The sequence below is a fragment of the Canis lupus genome, chromosome 32 (assembly GCF_048164855.1).
Source record: "Canis lupus baileyi chromosome 32, mCanLup2.hap1, whole genome shotgun sequence".
NCBI classification, from domain to species: domain Eukaryota; kingdom Metazoa; phylum Chordata; class Mammalia; order Carnivora; family Canidae; genus Canis; species Canis lupus.
The window spans coordinates 9,343,222-9,366,357 of record NC_132869.1 but is presented as its reverse complement, the minus strand read 5'-3'; positions in this window follow the sequence as shown (position 1 = coordinate 9,366,357).

The following is a 23,136-nucleotide window of genomic DNA, read 5'->3' as shown; positions in this document are numbered from 1 at the left end:
ACACATTGATACTTTGCTATATTGGTTTTATTTACTTTTTAGAAATTACAGAACCATCGTTCTGTGTTTTCAAATGACATAAATATAGCATAAGCTTCTTTTATAATTAGATATTTTTCTTAACATAGGTTTTAAGAGATGTATCCATTATCGATATATGAAAAATAATGCATTCTTTTTTTTAATATTTTATTTATTTGAGAGAGAGTGTGAGTGGGGAGAGGGACAAAGGGACAACCAGACCCACTGAGCAGAGGCCAACATGGGGCTCAATTCTAGGACCTTGAGATCATGACCTGAGCTGAGGTCAGATGCTTAATCAACTGAGCTACCCAGGTGCCCCTAGTACATTCATTTTTTCAAAAATTTTATTCATTTATTTTTAAATTTCAGTACAATTAACATACGGTGGTGTCTTAGTTTCAAATGTATAATATGGTGAACAGAAACACTAATTCAAAAAGATATGTTCACCTCTATGTTTATTGCAGCATTATTTACAATAGCCAAAATATGGGAGCAATTTACGTGTCCATCCACAGAGGAATGGATAAAGAAGATACTATATATATATGCACAATGTGATATTACTCAGCCATAAGAAAATAATGAAATCTTGCCATTTGTAACAACATGGATAGATCTAGAGGGTATAATGCTAAATGAAGTAAGTCAGACAGAGAAAGACAATTACCATATCATTTCACTCATATCTGGAATTTAAAAATCAAAACAAATGAACAAAGAAAAAAGAGATTTAAAAAAAAACAACAACAGACTCTTAAATATAGAGAACAAAGTGATGGTTGCCAGAGAGGAGGTTGGTGAGGAGATGGGTGAAACACGTGAAGGGGATTAAGAGTATCCTTATTGTGATGAGCACTCATGCATTCATTTTTTAACTGCTGTTTTATAGTGGTTCTCAACTCTAACTCACATTAGGATCTCTTGGGCAACTTTTAAAAAGCTGATCCCTGAGATCCATCCCAAATCAATTCACTCCAAGTAATCAACTTTTGTAAATGCTACAATTGCCCTTTAAAATCAATGTATATTTTCTAATTGATGGATATAGGATTTTATCAAAATCCATCAGATCTACTATACTAAATATATTAGTCAAAATTCCTGTGTTCTAACTTGTTTTTATCTTCCTGAGCTATCAATTTCTAAGCAATATATATGATAAAATTTCTCACTGTGTGGTTGCTGATTTATCAATTTCTTCTTGGAATTCTTTAGTTCGGAGTTTATATACTTTGATGCTGTGTTGTAATACCTTTCTCAAAAACTATTCCTTCCTATTCATTTTTTTTATAATAATGTGAGGGAGTTGTTTTAAAATCTGCTTCATTTGATATTAAAGTCTCTTTGTGTTAATGTTTTCATGGTGTCACTTTCATCAGCATTTTTTTTTCAACTTGATTCAGCTTGATTATAGAATTGTGGGCTTTTTTAAAATATAATCTGGGCTGCTGTATTTGAACTTGTGAATTTAGCTCATTTACATTTATCATGATTACTGATCTCTTTGGCTGTATCTATTTCTATAATTTTGTTTTGTGCTTCCTATGACCCTTTTCATTGCTGCTTTTCCTGTTCTTAAATTCTGGACTTAAATTTTCTACTTCCTCTTTGCTTTCTTTTGGGTTTGAAGTTATTTTTTACTTCTATATTTTGAGGATTACTCTTAAAATTCTACATACATGATTAATCAACGAAATCTAAATTTAACCAATATTTCTAACTTCCTCACACCTGATAGAAGAGCACTAGAACTTTTAAATCAGTCAACTGTCCTACATATCATCATTTTCTTCTACTTTAATTCCACCTTGAAATTACATCCCTAGAGTAGTCATCACTTTGTTGGTGCTGTTATTGTTTATATCACTGCTTGACCATTTATCACTAAGTTTTACATCATTTATTATGCATTTTGAATTCCTGTACCGTGTAGGCAATATAAATTTGGATATCAAGCCCATGCAAGGCATAGGTCTGTAGTTTCACTTTCTCAGGTTAGAATTTTTTTTTTTCCACCAAGAATAGCATAGAAACAGAGAAGTTTCCTTTTTGAGTCGTTAGCCATTGTGTAGATTTTTTTTCCTCTTTGTCCTTTCACTAAGAGTACAGCCTCAGTCTCTGAATGTCCTGGCTTTTGCAGATATATCAAGTTCACACCCCACATCATGTAAACTCTGGCTCATCTCACATACTTGTCCTAAAAGCCCAAGGCCCTGGTTGCTGGAACCCATAATCCTCACCCCAAGAGCAGCTGATATCCATTTATAAGCTTCCTGATCTGGTTTTCAGTTCCCTCTTCATTTCTGGGATCTAGGGATTTCCCTTTTTGTCTCATACGTCTCAGATATAAATTTCAAAGAATTTTTAAACATTTTTATTTAGCTTTTCTCAGAATTTGTAGTGGGAGAGTTTCAGGTTCTCTTAGTCTGCTCTTTTTCCAGAAGCCACACATTGCCTACATAGTTGTGTGTGTATATATTTATGTATATGTTCACATGTTTGTACATGTTTTCTATGCACTTACATATTTTCTATGTCTTCTGTACACTTATATATACATGTATGTATGTGTCTATGTAAAACATATATAAATAACATGTATACCACATACCTACACAACTGTGACAATGACACAAAAACTCCCACAATTGCAGGTCAAATTTCTGTAAAAAAGGGGACCCCTGGGTGGCTCAGTGGTTTGGCGCCTGCTTTTGGCCCAGGGTGTGATCCTGGAGTCCTGGGATCAAGTCCCACATCGGGCTCCCTGCATGGAACCTGCTTCTCCTTCTGCCTGTGTCTCCGCGTCTCTCTCTCTCTCTCTCTCTCTCATGAATAAATAAATAAAATCTTAAAAAAAATTCTGTAAAAAACTCCTTATGATATAATGATATAGAATTGCTCAGAGTGGCTTCTGTCTCTCTGATTGAACCTTGACTAATATAAAATTTGTTTCTGGGATAAAGTTTGGTTGGTTGCTTCTAAATGCCCTGGAGGACCTGGAGAAATAAAATGATGGAATCAGGGCAAATTCCCAGCTCAAGATCTCCATAATGGGCCCAAAATATATCACTTCCTAATAGAATCCTTTATCTCCTACAGCCTTAAGGCCAAGATTTCCAAAACTACACCCAAAGTCTACTCTTGCAGGTGGCTGAATTATGATGTAAATGGACTTCCCTGCCGCAGAGCTTCCCATATTAGAGTATTATTTGGCAAAGAGTGGGACTTTGAATATCAAGATGGGGCTTTATGGGCAAATTCCAATGAAGCTGGGCAACTTGAACTCTTGAATTCTACTAAGCCTCCTTTGCCAGGAGATGCAACCCATCATTCCCTGTCTAAGGAAGTTTGTCTCCTTTTGCATGAACTTGTGATTACTTCCCCTGAGATATTTTGCCTGGCAGGGAACTGCTAATCTTCCTTCAAACCTAACCCTACTACCTCTTACTGCTCCTATAACTAAACTCAAGTCCCAGAAGATCCAAGAAAGCAAAGTACAAAGCATGAGTTATGAGGAGGTACAATAAATACCAAAAGAATTGAATGTTTTGCCAGTTTACATCAACAGAAAACTAACAACTGATTCCTAGACTTGAGCCACCTCACAGACCCAGAATCCCTTGAATAGAGAAGGGTCCCCTTGAATAAGGACCCTACTACACACACAGTTTATATTGTAAATCTTCCTAACTTTCCCCAAAGGCACCAATGGCCATTTATCAAGGCAACAATATGCTGGAGAAGGAAAATTGACCATACTCTTCAGGGATCACTGGACATTCACTAATGTCTTGGAGATTCAAAGCACCACTGTGTTCACTATTCAGAACAAGATTTTATGAGAGATTAAGTGATGAATAGAGTTTTGGCTCAAGTTTGTGTTATAGTAGTCACAGTGGGTACCCTAACCTCATGCAAAGTCATCATTATATGCCACTGAAGTTTTTGTGGTTGTTTGTTACACAACCTTAGTGTGACAACAGGTAACTGATATAATTGATTTTTAAAAATGTAGAGTGGTTAAGTTCAAAGGGCCTGATTTTTAGACAAGATAAGTGGTATCTATTATTAGCCCTATTTACAAATAATGAGACTGAGAGATAAAGGGAAGACAATTTTCTTGTGTAAGGTCACAAAGGATAATATTAGAAAGTGTCCCATTGTTATTCTCTGGTGCGGTGACATGTAAAAGTAAGGTGTAATTATATTGCAAAGAGGTTATACCCCATCCAACAGACGTTTTAAAGTAGGTGGTAGTATTCAAAAATTATGTTCTAACTTTATAGTTTGCAATAGGCTAACTATCATTTGGCCATCATGTTAATGGTTACCTATCTCTGTCTTGACTTCTCTGCTTAATATCTTACAGAATGGGTTATTACTATAATACCATTAATTTGCTTTATATGAAAACATCCCCAAAACTATGAGTCACCTTTTTTCTTTAAGACAAAGTAGTAGGGTCCAAGTTTAGCTGTGTCCTTCGGCAGAGTAAAAGTCCAGCTACAAGGTATGATTTTCAGGAGTACAAGAAAATCAACTTATCCTAACTGAGCTGCCTAATTAGATTCCCTGAGTACTACCATTAATCTCCCCCTTGGGTTCTTATATTAAAAGGAGTTAGTAAAATTCAAATATTCCTTGAGAATGGTGTAATGTAAAATGCAGGTATGGAATTTTCTGGATTTTCTGCTACTTGGGCAGGATGAGGGGAAAGGAACATATGTGGAGGAGAAAGGTCAGGTCCAGCGAGGTTGAGAGAGGAGAAGCCCAAGTGGATGGGCAACCCCTCTGCCTGGAGTCAGGCAGACCTCAAAGAAGCTCCGCAGGATGGAGCCAGGAAGTCAGAAGCAGGTTTATCTACCACCTCATTGGAAAGAGGCAGGTGCTTCCCTATGGGAGTCTGAGTGGAATATGATCAATTTCAAGAAGCAGGAACAAAAGTGGTAAAATAGTAAAAATAACAAATTGGCAATTAGGAGACCTAACTGGTTCCAGGCTCCAATTTGATCCCAAATGGCTGGATGATCTGGGGTAGTCACTTCACCTCTTTGCCCTCATCCTCACCCCCAGAGTGAGAATCCTCAGAGGACCTTTCCTGCTTTCACATACTATAAAAAGTCCCCTGGTAGAGCCCCTGAAGCCAGACAAAACAAACAAACAAGCAAACAAAAAAACAGCAGAATTTTTTTAAGTAGGCTTCACACCCAACGTGGATTAAAACTAATCCCGCAATCAAGAGTCACATACTCCACCAGCCAGGTTGCCTGTGTTTTCTTGGCTTTGTTGTTGTTGTTGTTGTTGTTGCTGCTGCTGTTGTGTTGTTTAATCCACACAAGTCCCACAAGTCTGCAGTTTGTGAGTACAAGTTTTGTATTTAGCTCTCAGAATAACCACATTCAGCACTAACAGACCCTGATTCCTTATCACTCAGGCCAATGTGCATGTGACTCATGGAGTCATTACCATCACTGGTACTGGTGGCCCTTGTTGACTTAACGGCACTGTTTCCAACAAAGATTACTGTAAAGCCATCTTTTGGTATTCAAGGTAACAGGTGGTTGTGGTTTCAGAATGGGTCTTTGTACTCAACTTCTCGCTTACTCAAACTTCTCTTCAAGTCATATCAGTCTCCCGGATGATAGAAGCCCTGAATCTTACTACCACCTATAAAACCCGCCACTTCAGATCATACCAAAAATATGATCTAATCTCTTTGGCACCAAGCTTCAGAGTTCATTTACCAAAGAGGCCCATAGCAATCCATACACCCCTGCCTTGGAGGAAAAAGCTATTCTATTGCCCTCTCTAGCTATTGTCTAGTTATCAAAGGTCTTTGTAAATTCTTTGCAAATGCTGATTAATTCTCTCAACAGACCAGTAGGGAAATCTCTATAGTGAAATATGACAAAATTGAGACATGGAGCACATGAATCGCCCTTTACTACATGACAAGTGGGCCTGAGACTCGATCACAAGACACCAAAGTGATATGATCCAGTCTTTCATGACTCAGTCTCTCACATTCGGGAATCCCTGATCCATTTGCAGGTTTCTCAAATTCCATCTTCACCGTTAAGAATTGAGACTTTGTAATTCTGCCAGACAGATGCGGACTAAACCAATCTCATTCTGTGAATATTTCACATTAACAAGTACCTGTTAGCCTTTGTTTAGCTTTCTCCAGCATGCAAAAGACACACCTTTATTCCAATATGCAGGCATGACAATAAGCCTATGGCACCTCCCACTCTTTGGCAATAACATGACTCCTCCCAGCTAATATGTTAATGTATAGACAATGCCAGATGGATCCAAATTTTGCTAGCCGGACTTGTGACTTTAGAGTGAGGAGAAAAGTCTTCCAACCCTTTCCTACTTGTAATATTCATTCTAATTCATATCTAGTGGTAGAAATGGAAAAGATTTCTCAGGAAGCCTTTGTCTTATTCCAACCAAGTTTTCTATAGGCAACCCCTGAACTTCATCTGAGAGTTCTTTTACCAAAGAAGCCCACAGCTGATCCATAACTCCCCTAACTTTGGAGGAAATGGCTGGCTCTCCCCATTTGGCTCTCCCCAAAGAGAGAAAGGGAAATTATCTACATGTATGCACAGGGAATATTCTCTTGAAAGCTGGCACTTGGACAATGGATTTGCCCAACATCGTATGGAGTAACTTGAACTTTTTCCAAAGATCCAAGAGGATTGAATGAGATCTGTCTGGAAATGTAGTCAGGTTAATCCAGACCTTTCCATCAGTGGGCTTCCTGGCTTAAGGCAGGCGTAAGTCTGCAGTGGGAGACATTCTCTCCTTATACATCCCCATGATAAACAGAGAAGTGGCTTTGGGAGATAGTCTCAAGTTTAAATTGATCTTCTCCTTTCCTTGTCACCGCCTATGTCCTAATTCACGCCCTTATCACATCCCATATGGACTCTTGCAAAGTTTCCTGCCTGGATTTTGGCCTGCAGTCTTGTCTTCTGCAAGCCATACAAAGTGTTCTTCCAAAAATGAATTTTCTGGGGGACCCACAGAATAAAACCCGAACTCCATAACTCAATTCTTGAGGTCCTTCCAAATGTATCTATGACCTGAATTTCTGATCTCATCGATCATCTCCAATCTTCATGTGCCTTTTCTGCTGATGTGTCTAAGGGGGACCACGTCACTCATTTATTATTGCCACATTAATCCTGTGTCACAATCACCCTAAACTTAGTGGCTTAAAACAACAAGAATTTTTTCTCAGGCTCCAAGGTTTGCAAATTGCCAGGAGTGGCTCTGTTAATGTATGCCCTTTTTATGGGGCCCGGGCTCAAAGGGCACCTGCTACCAGGGCAGAAGCTGCCAACTCCTCCTCATGGAAGAGTATGAAAGCTCCCAGAAAGGTAGGCCAAAACCCGTGATGCATCTTAAGACCTAGATAGTTGAGAACGGACATACTGTCTCACTTGCTCACATCTTCTTAGCCAGAGCAAGTTGCACGACCCCGTTCCATATCAGTGAAGCAGAGAAAGATATTCTACCTCTAATAGGAGAAACCGCATTATTATATAGCAAAGGGGATTGATGCCAAAAACGGCAAAGAATTGGGAATGCGTATCTATTGCTGCATAATCAACTATTCTTAAAACAGGAAATATTTATTATCTGGAAGCCGCTGTGGACCAGGAATCCAAAAGCAGCTTAGCTAAGTGGTTCATAAGATTCCAATTAAGCTGTCAGCCAGAGCTGCTTTTATCTGAGGCTTGGTGGCTGACAGATGTGCTTTCGAGCTCACCCCATGATTGGTGGCAGACCTGATCTTCACATGGACCTCTCCAAAGTCTGCCTGAGTGTCCCCACAACTTAGAAGCTGGCTTCTCCCAGAGAAAGTGATCCAAGAAGGAGAAAGAGAGAGCCTGAGACAGAGCCACTGAATTTTGTCACTTCGTCTCCGTGACACACCATCATATCTTTCATATTCTCTGGGTCACACAGACCAACCCTGGCATAGTATGGGAGGAGACTACATAAGGGCTTGAAAACCAGCAGGCAGCAATCATTGAGGGCCATCTGGAAAGTTGCCTGCCGCAGTTCTGACTTAAAAGATTTTATTTACTTGTCTCTATAAACTGCCAAACTCTCTCTACACTATAGTTCTCCAGGGTCTAAACCATCGTAGCAAGCCAGGGTAAAAAGCAGTTGGACAAAATTCTTTGTCAAATCCTGTTCATTTTTATCAAAAATGGTAGCAATAAACATCAATGTTTTTCATCTTTTGGCTTTTTATTTTCATATCTGTCTTCCTGTCCATAGCTTATTTCATACCCATTGCCACTTATTCTCACCCCCACCCTTGTCAACCAGATGAACTCTCAAATATCACTCTTTCTTTAAACCTTTCCTGGCTCCTGCACACCTGTGCCATTAGCCTCTTATGTCCCCACAGCACTTTGTATGTATCTCGATTAAAAGCCTTGGCCCACTGTGAAATATTTGTACTCCTCTCAGTCTCATTCATTAGACTTTTAGAGTTCCAAGGTCCAATTTTTAGTGTGATAGCAACTCGAGAAGTGTTTGAAGAAAGCTTAAGAGGGAGGACAGGAGAAATGGAAACAACAGGGTCCAATCCTGACAGGCTTTCCATACACTGGTTTCCTACCATCTGTTGCTTAAGCTCCTCCTGGTGCCAGACACTGTCGGATGCTTTCCTAGTCACCCCTCATTATGACCTTGCAATAAGCCAGCAAATGAAAGTTGTTTGGGGAGGATTTGGTTCTCAACTCAGAAATTATTTAAATTTTCCACAGAAGTGGTAAAACCAATTTTATTCTGGACTCTTGCTTTGCAAACCCATGCTCTTCACACCACCCCATGCAGCCTTTGTAGGGAAGAGCCCCAGCGTGTTTATTGTACTAAACAGTGCAATGCATTCACTGCCTTCGAGAACTTGTTCTCTCCCTTAGTGATGTAGCTATGTCAGTCCCTGGAAGTCATTCGTTAGGCTTTTCCTTGACTAATGACTCTGTTTCCCATGTGCCTTCCCTGGGTTCCAAGCCCAGGTCAAACCTTGAAGTTTCCTTTTCATCTAAATACCTAGAGAAGCTGGCACATTACCAAGGAGGCTGGAGAAACCCAGAGCCCCTCGCAGGCCAGAAGAACCCAGCAACAAAGCCCAGCTCCCTGAACACTCTCCCACAAAGAGGACTGGCAGCTGCTTCTAGCATCTCCCTGCAGACGTCCCTCACTGGAGCCCGGCACAGAGCCCTGTGGGTTTGACATTTAAAGGTTGAGCCTCCCAGGAAGTCCCGAGGATGAAATAATGGCATACATAAAAGCATTAAGAATTCTTTGAGAGAAGACAGCCCTATAAACTCAAGGTAGCATTAGCATGTTCTTGAAGTTCACAGTTTGTGTTAATTTCTTCTTTCACCAGTCGGTTGAAGAAGGATGCACACATATAAAAATCACTATGCACATAAATATAATGTTAATATATTTTAAAATATAAATTAGATCATGTCACAGATACAGAAGTGGGAGTATGCTGCAGTCTTATCTTTCTTTTTTTCTTTTTCCTGACCCTCTCTTCCACAGCGCCTCCCCTCAGAGTGCTAAACCTGATAGGTATCCTTCTGTATCTTTTTCTCCACACTGACATGCACGCTAGTACATATATTAAGGATGGGTCACTACTTATGGAACAGTAATCGCAATTCTATTACACAAGCTCTCCAGCATCATGCATTTCTCAGTCAACAATATGTCACGAAAACCCTCCCAAGTCAAATGGAATCGTTCTAAATTCTTTTTAAAATTATTTATTTATTTCTTAAAAGATTTTATGTACTTATTTGAAAGACAGCAAGAGAGAGCACAGAGGGAGAAGAAGAAGCAGACTCCCCACTAAGCAGGGAGCCTGGTGTGGGGCTCCATCCCAGGACCCCGAGATCATGACCCAAGCTGAAGGCAGATGCTTAACACCCAGGTGCCCCTAAATTCTTCTTTTTAAAGTCACACAATATGTGATGGTGTGATGGGTCCATAATTTTTTATCCATTCCTTGCTTAATTGGCCCTTACTTGTCTCCAGATGATTTTAGCGACAAGGCTGCAATAAGATCTAAAGGCAGAGCTTCACATTTATTGTTTTCTTCCTGTGGAATATATATCCAGGAAGGAGATCGCTGGCTCCAAGGGAATATGTATTTTGGTTCTTAGAAACTGTTTTCCAGTCTGGTGGGACTTAAGAGATAGCTTTTTTTACTGGTGCATTTCCCTGAATGAGAGTGAGCACTTCGTCAGGTGTTTGTCACCATTTCTATTTTTCTGCAGTTAATTGCTTTTCCATTTCCTTTTATTCCATATTTTTGTTGGATGATTTATGTTTTATGGATTTATAAGAGCTCTTCAAATATTACAGAGAAAATCTTGCTCTGCCTTATACGTTGGAGCAATTTTTCCATATTTATCATTTGTTTCTGGACATTACTCATGGTCCCTGACTTCACTGTTATTTTTGTATACATATGTATACATTTATATATTATTTCATGGTGTCTGGTTTTAGTTAGAAAGTGTCCTCTATCCCAGGTTATTCATGAGGTTTCTTAGATTTTACTGCATTTTTTGTGGGGCTTTTTGTATTTGCATCTTTAATCCATCTGAAATTCATTTGACTTTGAAAACAATGTAAGGTTGAGTCTAATTTTTGTCTCTATTCAGATGAAGAAACAGTTATACCAGTACCATTCATGTAAAACTCCATCATTTCCCCCACTGAATCACCTTTGAAGTATATTAAGTCCCCATGTATACTCTGTTTTCTAGTTTCCTTATTCTGTTATGCTTGTCTATTTCTCCATTCCCAAGACATCATATTTATACAATCCTAAATTGTTCTGATATCTGTGATTGCAAATCCAACTCTAGAAAATCCTCCTTTTTATTCTCACTTTTAAGCTATTCTTGGAAATTTATTTTTCTATGTGATATTGAAAATTATTTTATCAATTCTAAGAGGGGAAATCTATTGAGATTCTCATTAAATCTTGATTAAATTTTTATATTAGGTTTAGGAAAATATATTTATAATTCTAAGTCTTCTTCTCCAAGAACAAAGTATGCCTTTATAAATCTCTTATAATTGCTATTGCTACTGAGAATGGAATGTTTTCTGCGTATTTATTTTAGGTGCTTATGGTAATATGGGGAAAAGCTAATAATTTGTATGCACATATCATATATATATATATATATAGTCATCTACACAATCCTTTTATTCATTCTATTGTTTTTTTCTACACATTAATTTTCCAAGTATACCAACTGCAGATCCAGCAAAAGGGATTACTTTTTTCTTCTTTTCCTAAGTTCATACAAATTATTTTGTTTTTTAAAATACTATTGCACTCCCTAGAATCCCTAAGCCAATATTACGTAGTAATATTGATGACAAGCAATCCCATCTAGTTCCTGATTTTTACTGGAATGGTTTTAGCAAGGTTGTGTAATTTTGGAAAATGACTCTGTCCCTTTCCAGGAGCTCACTCCCTAAGTACTCTTCACTTGCTGAGAGCTGCCCAGGGATCTTCCAGGAGACAGCTTGTTATTGCTTTCCTATAGATCCAGCTAGAAGGGAGCCTTGAAAGAAAGACTAGAGGGAGCACCAGAAGGGGTGAAAATCCTTCTCCTTCCGCAGAGGAAGGAGAGCATCACACTTTGAGCAAAAGTGGGCACAGAGGCCAGAGCACAGGAAGCCATCTGTGCACTAGTAAGAAATTCTTCACCCAGGCACCTCGGCGATTTAGCGCTGCCTTCAGGCTAGAGCGTGATCCTGGAGACCCAGAATCGAGTCCCATGTCAGGCTCCCCACATGGAGTCTGCTTCTCCCACTCCACTGCCTGTTTCTGTTTCTCTCTCTCTCTCTCTCTCTCATGAATAGATAAACAAAATATTTTTAAAAATTATTCACCTGCCCCCATATACAGGATCACTTACTTTCTATCAAACTCTCTTTCCTTTTGTCCCAGACCAAACTTTTCATTCCACAAACCTGGGCATGGAAAGCCCAGCCCCAGCTCAGCTCACTGCCGATCTCCCCTTTATCACACTGCAGGTGAGGTCCTACCTCTTCTTCCAAGTGAGATCCACTGAGAACACGTCTCACTGCAGACACTTTACTACAAACACTTGTGTAGTATCATCAACCATCATAAAAGAATCGGATTCCTAAGACAGGGTTTCTCAACCTTGGCACTAGCGGCGTTCTTTGTAATGGGGCGCTATCGCTGCACTGTACAATGTTCAGCAGCATCCCTGGTCTCTTTAAATGCTAGTAGCATCCCCATCCCCAGTAGCGACAGTCAAAAATATCCCTAAGCATTGCCAAAGATTCCCTCATGGGGAAGGGGGAGAGGGGGGTGTCGCAAAATCATTCTCATTGAGAATCACTGCCCTAAGCTATATGGCCTGAAGTACACTATCTAGAGTTGCCAGTGTATGAAATAGCTTATTTGCAAATCATTGCCTATAAACTGAGGCATCTGCCCTTGTCACTTCCAATTTGAAACTTCTTTGAAACTACTACTTCTTTCTTCTATTCGGAGTCTTGATTCATATGGCTTGCTTCTCTTGATTGGCAGTCATCCAGGCCTCTTGTTGAAGGGTGATGGCTCAGAAATCATGAAAGTTAATTTTGTGTGTGTCACAGTGGGGTCAGTTTCCTCAATGTTATCTATTTTGGGTTGCAAGAGTAGGATCATTTTTCTTTAGCTTGCTGTATATCACTCAGCATGAAGACACATGTACTTCCATTCCTATCAATGATGGCAGTAAAATATGTGAAGCTTTCAGGATTGCAATTTTCAAAAGGAAATAAGCTTTCCCTCTGAGCAGACTGGCACTGTGTTTGGCTGATGACATCCCAGTAAACAACCTACAAACAAGCTCTTGACTCTAGAGATGAGTAGGAGCTATTTATATATAAAAATTGATTTTTACGTGGGCAGGTCAAAAGAAAAAACAAGCTGAGAAGAGTCAGCAAGGAAACTCCCCTTCACCCAGCATCTTGAAGTGAGGAACTGTAGGACCATTCACCAAAATGGAAAGTCTGCGTCATTATTACTAATGGAGGGATGATGTTTCGGTGCCTTTTTAGCTTTGTTCGAAATAACTCATTTCATTTGCCACAACCATGAACTCAATTTAAAACACAGAAAACCTGAAGACTTAGACTTAAGACTAAGGAAACAAAGGGGTTTCAGCCAGGAGCTTGGAAACGTCAATCAGATGACATGTCTCCTAGCAACAAGGATGCTGGTAAAAGGCTGTCTGCCAAATGCGAGGTTTCCCACTCGGAGCTGTTCGAGCTAGGTCATGTGCATGTGGATGTGAGTCCCTTGGCGTTCTGAAAGGGTGTCGCAGCACTCTTGATCTCCTTTTTGCTAAGGAAAATCAGAAAACTTTGAATTGTTCTTGGAGGAAGTCCAGTCTGAGACAGAAGATTTGGGGGCAAGCAGCTCTGAAGTCACGGAGGCAATGTCCTGACAGCAGCAGTCCTGTGGGCTCTGCAAAGGCAAAGGTAGGTTCTTAAAGAAGTTGAGCTGCATGGCAGCGGCTGGGGACAACTGTATCCTTCCCAGTCAGCTGTGTATCATGGCTTCGGCCACTTATGGCTCCTAACTTCACTGGAATTTAGAACAAGGCTCAAGGCAAAATGCAGCTGCTGGTTGATGGACGAAGAGTGGCCCCTGGTTCCTAGAGGCTTGGGACAGACCTTGCTCTTTTATGATGCCACTGATTGAGACCTTGCTCTCTTATGATGCCACTGATTGGAGGACCTAAGTCCTTTATCTAGGATGCACGGATGCTGTCCACCTTGATGGGGTATCAGCAAACTCTTTCTGTAAAGAGTAGGGAAGTAAATCTACTTGGCCTTTCAGGGGTCTCTATCACTACTCCTCTACCCTGCCGCTGCAGCACCGAAGTAGCCACAGCCAAGATGTAAAAGAATGGGTGCCACTGTCTCCAAATAAAACTTCACTCACAAAAATAGGTGGTGGGCCAGATCTGGCCCACAGGCCATAGTTTGCAGATTCCTGATCTTGATATAAAACATCAAACCTAACCAATTCTCTCCATCTGAAAAGGCAACTCCTTCAGACCTCTCTGGCCCCACCCTACTTTGGCTCCTCTTGTTTTCTTATCTGTTAACACCTCTTCCTGACCCCAGTCTCCCCTTTATCCAACAAGTAGTTTCCATTGCTGACAATGTCATCTTCTTAGAAGATACAATTCACCCATCACTCTCCGCCTTAAAAGCCTCTCATAGTATCTCGGTGCTTAGAGTAAAAAAAAAAAAAAAAAAATTAAAATTCTCCAAAACAGCATTTAAATCCCTCCACCACCCATGATGCCTTCACAAATGTATCCTGAGCTCTTACCATGGTGGCCAAGGTGCCACTCCCCAAACATGCCAGGCAGCCACCTTCTCCGAACTCCATCTAGGCATGTTCTCTGCCTTGTGCAACCATCCCCACAGTCTCCACCTGTCATCTTTACACAGTCACTTCAAATTCACCTTCCCTGTGATACCTTTCCTTTTCGGAACCCTCTACCTGAATTATCTTTGCATGGACTGCTGTGGAATTGATGGCATCCCTCTCTTAAAAACAGCATGGCTTGAATTAAGATTGTTCCCACTTGCTGGCCCCATTCAATAAATCAGGTGTTTCCTGGTCACCTCTCATTTATCCTGATTTATGCCACAATATGTTCAATTCCATCATTTGATCATTCACCCATTAACAGATATGTTTTGCATACCCATGTGTGTTTTGTGATATTCTCAGTGCTGGGAGATGGCCAGCCACTGGGCCATGTTCCTGCCCTCAGGCTTAAATGGCAGTAGGGGAGGACAGATGGAAAGAGAGAAACCAACCAATAAGTAAGATCATTTCAGATGGAAATAAACACCGCTGAAGAAACCATACAGGGTAATTGGTTAGAAAGAGTGAGAGTCTGTGTAAGCGCAAAGCTAGTTTTGCTGCAGGGAACAGGAAGGCTTCCCTGAGAGGATGATATTTGTATGGATACTCAGTATCAACGGTGAATTGAATATGAATGATGAGAAGCAACCATTTATGGCTCCACACAGAGGAAACTGCACAGAGAAAGCACCTATAAGTGCCTCTTAAGTAAGTGAAAATATTCCTTAAGTAAATAAATTATAAAATGGTTGTTAAGAAATTAGGTCAGTACATCTACATGTGCATAGAGGAAAAGATATCTAAGATTACTGTTAAGTAAAAGTAAAAGCAACTTGCAGAGAAGTATGTAAAATTTATTAAAAATTGAAATTTGAAAAACTCAGGGGCTCTGGGTGGCTCAGTTGGTTGAGTGTCCCACTTGTGATTCTGGCTCAGGTTATGATCTCAGGGTCCTGGGATTGAGCCCCAAGTAGGCCTCTGTGCTCAGCAGGGAGTCTGCTTCACCCTCTCTCCCTCACCTCCACTCTCTCTTTCTAATAAATCTTTTAAAAAAATTTTTTTAAATCCTATGTATACACATTAATTTGCAAAATTTCTGGAAGGACACACATGAAAAGTCAAGAGCAATAACTTCTAGGGGTGGTAATGAAAGGTTGTGATACATTTGCTTTCTATCTTATACCTGTCTGCACAGTTGGACATTTTTATAAGCATATATACTTTCTATAATTTTACACACACAAAAAAAATCAATTTCTCATGGAAAAAAGAATTTCCTTCATGAAGACTTCTTCTGTGTTTTCGGTCTGTAACTCAGGGATGAATTTTTCCTGACATACTGGGAAAAAATTCTTCTCATTCTCTTTACCATTAATGAAGTTTTTGTCCCTCTCTCCTCACTCCCAACAGCAAGTATCCCTACCTTTGAATACCCTACACACACACACACTCACCCTCACAGTTCACTGAAGGCATCTTCCTTGAATATTCCATTGTGTCCGGAAGCATTGATTGACATTCACTATCCTAAACAAATGAGAGTTGCCAGATAAATCAAATCCAGGACCTCCAGTTAAGTTTGACTTTCAGATAAACAGTGAATAATTTTTTAACATATGTCCCAAATACTGCACACTAAGAAATTATATTAAACAATTATTCTTTATTCATCTGAAATTCAAATTTAAGTGAGGATCCCATATTTTTTATTTGCTAAACCTGGCAGCCCTAAAACATGCACATGCCCTAAATAAAAGATGGCAAAATCTTGAATGAAGGACGTTAGATCTTCTCCATAAGCACTCCCTCCACTGGGTCAGAAGAATAATGGTGCATTTTTCTAAATCTTGACTCTGTCTGAACCTATTTCCCAGGAATCCCTTTTCATTGCTTTCTCAAAAAAAAAAAAAAAATCCACATAAGGTAGGGCTTCTTTGTGCACATTAGTGTGTATTCTATTGTCCTTCCTTGAACCTTGTCTCTATCCATGCTGATTTAGAGGGCCCAGTAGGGAGAGCCCAAGGGCTCCTTGTACAGACCCACATCCTCAGGATGGCACACACAATGCTCCAGAGCCAGGACTCTAGTTTCCTTTGTGCAGTAGGGCTAAGCTCAGGTTGCACCCAAGAAATTTTTTCAAATATTCCCATCCTAGAGAAACAAACACAGAATCTGAAGCAATGGGGCCCACTCTTCAATATGTTCTAGTTTCCAGGTGAATGTGAGGCACAGCCAGCCTGGTGAACAATCACCTTAGCACTAGGTCATCTGTACCCCACCCTCAAGCTTTAAGCCCCATAAAGCAGTGCCTCTCAAACTTTCGGTGCCTGTGGGTGAGCTTGAGATGCTGTTAAAATGTAGCTTCTGAGCCCATAATCCTGGGGTGAGGCCTGAGAGTCTGCTTTTATAACAAGCTCTCAGCTGCTGCTACTGGCCCTAAGAGGAGATAGGGCCTTTAAAAAAAATACAGGACTAAAACACCTTGAAACCAAAGTCCTTGCCACTTTATAATTCATACAAGAAGCAAAATAAATCTTGTAATGAGACTGGTCATAAAAACTTTCTCTGGATCTGCAGAGGTCCTAAGACTAGCACCATATGTGCGCTGAAGTTTCAAGTCGCAACTTCTCTGGATCTGTTTCCTATCTGGGGGAAGCTAACAAGAGAATAACACTGGTTGAAGTTCCAGCACACAGATTTTTCTCAGACACAAATAGTCAGAAACCTCAGGCTAAAACTTCCCGTCTCAGGGTCACGAAACCCCAAAAGATTTGTCAGACTGGGCCAGAGAGTGACTTCACTCCAAAGTATGTCCAAATAGGAGTGATGGTGTCCTAGTGTCCATGTGTAGTAGACAGTGGGAGATCCAGCGGCTCCCCAGGCTCTGACATGAATTCCCGCTCTCTCACTGACCAGCTGGGACCTGGGATAGGTTATGTCACCCCTCCCCTTTATCCCGTAGATCCCTCAGGTAGCTCCTGTAAAAAGGGACCACAAACGGCACATCGATAAGATTATAGGTAAGATTTTTGGTTAGCACAGTGCCTGGCACAGCAGCCGTACTACATCTTGGCTAGCTGTTGGCTCGGGTGCCCCTGTCTTTATCAGCTAGATGAAAATGCAAGTCTTGACATCCCGGGCAGAGGGAGGCTGAATTGCTGCATCCAAGTACAGCACATGCACCAAAGTCCTGCTGCCCTCTGCTCTGGCTTTTGGGTCTAGCCCGAGTGAAGGACATCAGCTGGGGCCCACGAAGAAAGACACTAACAACGATATCAACTCTGCATGCAGTAAAAAACCATATAAAGCTTGAAAGCAAACAAAATCCATCAGGTTTTTCTCTCACTTCATGGAAAAGGAAGTTTGTCTTGTGACCAGGACTACTTCCTTTTAAGGCCACGGAGGAGAGAACTAAGGACAACTTGCATTAATTACTCTGTGCACCCTTTATAGGAGCAGAGCCTTGCAGTGTGATGCTATTAGTGGGGTCTGCAAATGGCAGGGGAGAGGAGCCAGTGGAAAGTGCCATTGCTTTTTAATATGGATGAGAATCTGCCCATTCTCTCCTAAGCTACTGGGGAACAGGAGCAGCAAGGAATTTAGCCATATTTACAGGTAGTCTCTGGAATAAAGGGCAGACGGTAGAGGTGACGTTGTTCAGAGCTGTGTTGCAGTGGGAAACCTACCAGTGTTGAGTCTGGCTTCTGGGAGACAATCCCTGATTTGTTTCGGCAAAGAGACAACAAAAATGTAAAAATAGCAGATAACCCTTGAAATGCCAGTGTCAGCCCCAAAGAACAGCTTCCAGAAACGAGGAGTGGGTGGACTTCCAGAGACACAGATTCAGATTCTAACTTTAGCCAGGACTTTCTGAAGCTGCTCAGCGGTACCAGGGGGAAAGATTTGGTGTGAAGGTGGCTAAGAATAGCAGCTCAGATCAGACTGTGGAATTACAGGAGTCTCAATCAGCAACATCAAGACTCATCCATCTCTCCCCTCCTCCCCAGCCTCACTGAGACATGCACATCCCTAATGCTGGAAAGCTGGAGCTGGAGCTGGAGCTGGAGCTCTGGGACAGAGCTCAGACCCAGAACAATGACAGCAAGAGTTGACACGGAAGTCCTTAGGACCACAGGCCCTAGGCTAAGCTAGGCTAAGTTCCATGTAGATCGATTCATTTAAGACTCACCCAAATACTAAGAGTATCCTCACCTTACAATAGGAGGTATTTATGCTTAGAGACATCCAGACAGTACTCCAAGGTCACTCAGCTGGTTAAGTGGTAAAGCTGGGAAAACGACAATGGAGTGCTGGGAAATGGGAAGAAAAATGGAAAGAATTGGAAGACGAAGGATCTCAAAAAAGAGAGCAGACCTTCAAGCATAGAAAGGGCTGGACAATGGAGAGGTGCACTTGTCCTCTGGCTTAATGAGAAATGAAGAGGGACTTCTTACACTGCAGCAAGAAACAAGGAATTAGGTTAGACCCAAGGGAGAAACAAACATATGGGTTGTGAAAACGTGTGACATCAGATTCATTATTGAGGGATAATGAGAAATCTGATAAGTTAATTAAAAACACACATACACAGTGGTTTTGTGTTTCTCCAGGTATGTTCCACAGAACATTAGTTCTTGAAGACAGGTATAACCAAAAACATCCAGGAAACCCTGGGTTAATCAGAGTCAAACAGGTCTCGGGCTGGAGGAGCTCAAAGAGCTTTTAGTGAATCTCTTGTAGTAGGATATAGTAGGGAGTGTCTCCCAAACTTATTTGATGAGACCTTTTTGCATACTAGTCTTTCCTCAAATACACAAGGGATTTCTAAGATAATTTAAGTTGGAACTTCCTGGAGGCTGGGTACTGGCCATGCTATTCAGAGAGCACTCCATGTGCTTTGTCATCAGCATATGCATTACTTAGGAGCTACTGAGAAATACAGAATCTCGACCCCATTCTTGACCTACAGAATCAGAAACTGCCTTTGAATGTTATGTCCTGATGAATTTTTTGCTGATTAAAGCTAGAGAAACTAAAAATTTCTTCAGGCGTCAGGATTTGGTTATATAAAATTTCACGGTAGCAACAGCCTGACCTCATCTGTTGGCTGTAAAACAGAGCACCCCAAAACATACTGTGTCTTGAAATATTAATTATTCACTTCTCATGATTCCGTGGGTTGACTTGGCTCAGTTGATAGGTTCTTCTGCTTTAGGTGACAAGGGTATGGGGTCAGTGATTGGTTTACAGAAAAAGTAAATCACAAAACTATAAGCTTGTAGAGCAGAGGCCACATTATTAACCTCAGGGAAAACCTTAAGTTTCAAAGTATAAAGCAAAAGTCATAATGATTATCAGGTTCAGAAGTTTAGAAGCATTTATGATGCCTCATTTGCTGCCCTTTAGTCTTTCTCCTCACCTCCATCATTTGCTCTATGAACTTTTCCACATCATCTCCCATTTCATTGTGATCAATATGCTTGTTAGGTATGGCCCATCAAAAATTAGGGCCAAGTCGTCTTATTCTTCCCAGCTTCACATTTCTTCCATTCTTCTGAGGTCAGTGATTGACCCCATACCCTTACCATGAATAGGCTGTGTTCATGGGCTGGAACGTAAGATTCAAGGCTTCACTCATATATCTAGTGCCCCATGCTCCTCCCTGGGTTTCTCTCCATAGATAGCTTGGGCTTCCTCAAAGCACAGTGTTCTCAGGGTTTGGGACTTCGTACATGGCAGCTGGCTTCCAGAAAGAAGGAAACAGATACTGCCAATTTTATTAAGGCCTGGGCTTGGAGAACTTAGAACATCACCTCTGCTGCTTTCTACTTGTTAGTCAAAACAAATCACAAGGCCAATTAGATTTAAGGGAAGAGAAAATGGTTTTTACCTCTTGAGGGGTCAAGTGGCATGAAAGGGAGGGAAGGCATTGGTGGAGGCCATCTTTGGAGACTACCTATCATACTGCCCCTCTTGGGTGATATCAGATGCTGTGCATGAGGCCTCCTCCCTAAACTCTAAGGCCTTGAAAAGTGCTCCGGCTGTATGTCCTAGACTGGCTCTTTCTCTGAAGCAATCAGGCACTTCAACCCATTTTACAAAAGGAAAGGTATGTCCCACCCAAAAAGCATGTCAGTGCCATGGGGACAGGGGAATGGGTTGATTCTCATCATTCATCGACCTACCCAAACTATTCTGGACCTACTATGTGCCAGGAATTTATCTCTGGGTATGTAGTGGTGTACAATGCAGTTTTGCACCTGGACCTTACATTCTAGTGATAGGAAAGATTCAATAAACTAGTAAAACGTTAAATACACACAGTAATTTTAGAAGGTGATAAGGACTATGAAAAGAATAAAATAGGTAATATTGGGGGCAGCCCAGGTGGCTCAGCGGTTTAGCGCCACCTTCAGTCCAGGGTGTGATCCTGGAGACCCGGGATCAAGTCCCACGGTGGGCTCCCTGCATGGAGCTTGCTTCTCCCTCTGCCTGTGTCTCTGCCTCTCTCTCTCTCTCTCTCTGTGTCTCTCATGAATGAATGAATGAATGAATAAATAAATAAATAAATAAATAAATAAATAAATAAATTTATATATATATATGGTAATATAATTGTGAGGACTTCCTAAGTTAATTAAGAAGGTCAACTGAAGTCTCATGGGAAAGATGTCAGTAAATTAGGGTCCAAAGGATGAAAAGAAGGCAGCAACTCAAAGAACTGAGGTCAGAATGACTAGGTATGCAAGTACAAAGGCCCTGAGGCAGAGGCATGCTCTACACATTCAAGGGAAGAAGCCATTATGCCTAGACTGCATCCTACAAGGAGAAGGTAGCCTGAGGTGAGGCTAGAGGGCTTGGTGGGGGCCAGGGTTTTATAGGGCTTTGTAGGGCTGTGTAGACCAAAGTAGGGATATAATAACTGGACCAGGATAAGAGTAACAGGATAATGGAAAACCACTGGACAGTTTAATGCAGAAGGTGACACAATTTGATTTGCATTTTTGTAAGAAGACTGGCTGCTATGTGAGAGAGAGATTGTAGGAAAAGAGCAGAGACAGAGAGACCAGTTAGGGGCCAATGCTACAGTCTTGCACTAAGGTGGAGCTCTGAGCACTGAAGGACCATGTGGAATATTCCTGGCCTCTCTACCCTGCTGCCATGGGGGAAATGCAGTCAAATATCCTTACAGCCCCTGTGTCCACTCAAAGAAAGACCTCTTAATTTAGGCATTCACAGAGTAGAATATTGCCCTGCATGTCTTTTTTCCCTTTATTGGGTTAAGGTAACTGAGGATTGGAATAAATTCTCCTACATATCCTTTTGTACCTAGAAATGTGGTGACTGTGGGACACTTCATTTCCTTCTTTAATCTTCCAGTATCTTAACCTAAACCCAAATTGGTCAGAATTCGCAGAAGGAGAGCATCAATCATACCACAGTGAACTCTGGTAACAGCTGATGATACCAGCTGACTAACATTATTTATCTTTGTTCATGTTTTGCATATTTTGGCAAGGTCATCCCCTCTAGCCTTCTGAGATTAAACAGAAAGAAGCTGCTATATGATTCCTGTGCTCCAGTTTGAACTCAGAACGTTGATGGATGCCTTAGCTGGTACTCACCCCAATCCCGTAGCTCCTGCTGGGTTTTGATAGCTCTAAGTGACAAAATTTGCATTTATTATTTCTAAGATAATAGTTTTAAATCATTTACATGTTGCAACTTCTGATTTTGCAAGCCATGAGCATGACATTACATGCTTGATTTTCTGAGATCACCCTAATTTTCATATACTTATCCTTTTCAATAAACCTGACTCATTCAATACATAACAAAACAAAGTTCATATTGATACTGTTGTAGTTTCATGTAAGTTTCTCCAAAATCAGAAATAATTACTTGTCAAGCCCCTTTCCCCGAATCTTGTTTCTATAATACCATCAGCATCAATAACCTCTGCCCCTGAGAAAGTTGCAAGAATGTGTAATTTTGTACATCATTGATTCCTTCAAAATAAAGTATTCATTGCATACTTGCTACTTGCCAGGCTTGTGCTGTGCCCTCAGGAAATTCATAGCCAAATGCAGTTTCAGCTGTGGGGCTCTAATTAATAAGAATTTAGTAAATAACGTTTGGTCATCATCATCAGCTAATTTCTTTCAACTCTGTTGGGTAGACGTTATAGCAAATATCTAGGTAAACTACATGACAAGGAGAGAGGCCAGGAGAACAGAAGATCTAGCAACATATAATTTATTTCTGCCTTCACTCATTTCCCCAAAGCCTCTTTTAAAGTTTGCAGTTAAGGAGAACAAGCAGTTTGGGTTCTCAACTCTATGGACTATGTTTCGATGACTTGGTAAGAAGACTTTCATCTTTCCCCATTCACTGCACATTTTATTCCAAAGCCAGATTGACCTTCATGATATACAAGGAGCATGTCTTGTCCTCAGCTCCCTAGTGCACACAGTTCATCCAGTATACTGTCGTGGGCTGATGGGCTTGCCTAGTCGGCCAGGCCAGGCTTGTCTCACACCTTTGCCTTCAAACACCCTCTGCTTTCCACCCCCTGCCTGCACTGTACCCCAGTTCCCAAACACCATCTATTTCTGTACCTTCCTTCTGCAGTAGGA